Here is a 1,983-nt window from a genome sequence, read left to right on the forward strand (position 1 = left end):
TCTTAATTAAAGGGTAAACTCGGTTCTAAATACGCGAAATCGACAGTTCCTATTAAATGGATTCTTTTCAAGAGTAGAAAATATTGCCCTATAAGTAGTTCTATTTAGACAATCGAAGCATCGTTTAACTGACGTGAAATACATTCAAGCCTATCTTTATCTGCACTGTATTTATCATTTTCTTTATTTACTGTTATTTTGCGACATCAATATCTCATTTGTACCGCCTTAGATAAACATCGTAACAATAGTAATCGATAGATTGACGATTTGGTCTCTGTAGGATCGATAATATTTTATATTACTCTGACGCGATTCTTGCACTTGCGAATAGAGCGATCAAGTTTTTAGTGCCGTTGCCGGGGACCAAGTTAGTCAAATTTCATACCCTGTTATTACACCGTCTAGACTAAGGCATTATTAGTCGGTAAATGCGAAGAACCCGTAGTACCGGAAATTTAGTAGATCCTTTAGCGGAACCCGAATGTTACACTCGTACACGTCTCTTACTCATCCGAATTAAGAAAGCTATGGCTGAGAATCGCGACCGGAGACCTCTTAAGGAATTTGTCCAACCCTCTGACGAGGAACCTAGTTCTAGTATAGTAAACCCCCTCATTCCTGCCAACAATTTCAAACTAAAACCATCTTTACTGCAATTAGTGCAACAAAACCAATTCGCGGGTCTCGCTACTTAGAACCCAAATCAACATTTAAAAGTCTTTATCCAACTGGCTGACACCTTTAAATCCAACGGTGCTTCACCTGATGCGATTCGTTTAAGATTATTTCCTTTCCACCTTAGAGATAGAGCATGTTCGTGGTTAGATTAACTTCCAGCTAACTCAATAACTACCTGGGAAGACCTTAGGAGAGTATTCCTTGCTAGATACTTTCCCCCTAGTAATATTGTTGTTCTTCGAAACCAGATAACTAGATTTACTCAAAACTAAGGAGAATCACTTTTTGAAGCTTGGGAGAGATACAAGGAGCTGTTAAGAGTTTGTCCACACCATGGCCTAGAACAATGGTTGATCGTTCATACCTTCTACAATGGACTCCATTATAACACAAAGATGAGCATCGACGCTTCCGCTGGTGGCGCGTTGATGAACAAACCTTACCCTGAAGCTTGTGACCTAATTGAGGATATGGCCCAAAACCATTACCATTGGGGAACTGAAGGAGCATCAGTAGAGAAAAAGGAGACTCAAGGTGGAATACATGAGATAAGTTCTATGGATATGATGCAAGCAAAAATGGGCGCTTTAGCCCTTAAGGTCAAAAATATTTCTACAAACCCTAACACCGCAGCGGTAGTCCACACAGAGTGTGAACTTTGTGGATCTAAAGGACACGAATTGGAGGAATGTAATCTTTTGAACGACCTGAACACCGACCAAGTAAATTACGCCCAAGGTAACCCATTTTCAAACACTTATAACCCTGGATGGAAGAATCACCCGAATTTTTCCTATAAAAACCAAAACCCTGTCCAAAAGTTTGCACCTCAAAGACCACAAGGTTTTCAAGCCCAAAAACCAAATCAACCTATGCAAGTTGTGCCCTAGAAGCCTAACCTTGAGATGATCATGGAGAACTTTATATCAGGCCAGACTCAGCAAAATAAAGAATTCCTAAACCAGAACATTCACGTAAACGAACTGATAATGCAATTAGGGACTAAGGTTGATCAGATAATTACTCATAATAAGATGCTTGAAACCCAGATCTCACAGGTAGCACAAAACCAAGCCCCGCAAACTACACCTGGAGGACAATTCCCTAGACAACCTCAACTCAACCCTCGAGGGCAAGCTAACGTTATCACATTACGAAGTGGGACCGCTTACGGCGGGCCTTATAACCCAGGAATGAGCGAGTCCAAAGCTTCTAAAGAAAATATACCTACCAACCAAGGAGGAGAACCAGTGGAACTTGAAAAATAAACCAACCAAGAAGGAGAAGCCAAGAATAAAACTG

At 40.6% G+C, this 1,983-nt stretch overlaps 1 non-coding gene across 1 annotated transcript; it reads right to left on the reverse strand.

Moving 5' to 3' along the window:
- Nucleotides 1-914: 914 nt before the first annotated feature.
- On the reverse strand, nucleotides 915-1,021 carry LOC127099088 (small nucleolar RNA R71). Its single transcript, XR_007793675.1, has one exon. It is a non-coding gene; the product is annotated as a small nucleolar RNA R71 (small nucleolar RNA).
- Nucleotides 1,022-1,983: the final 962 nt, after the last annotated feature.

This window comes from Lathyrus oleraceus, chromosome 6, assembly GCF_024323335.1.
Source record: "Lathyrus oleraceus cultivar Zhongwan6 chromosome 6, CAAS_Psat_ZW6_1.0, whole genome shotgun sequence".
NCBI lineage: Eukaryota > Viridiplantae > Streptophyta > Magnoliopsida > Fabales > Fabaceae > Lathyrus > Lathyrus oleraceus.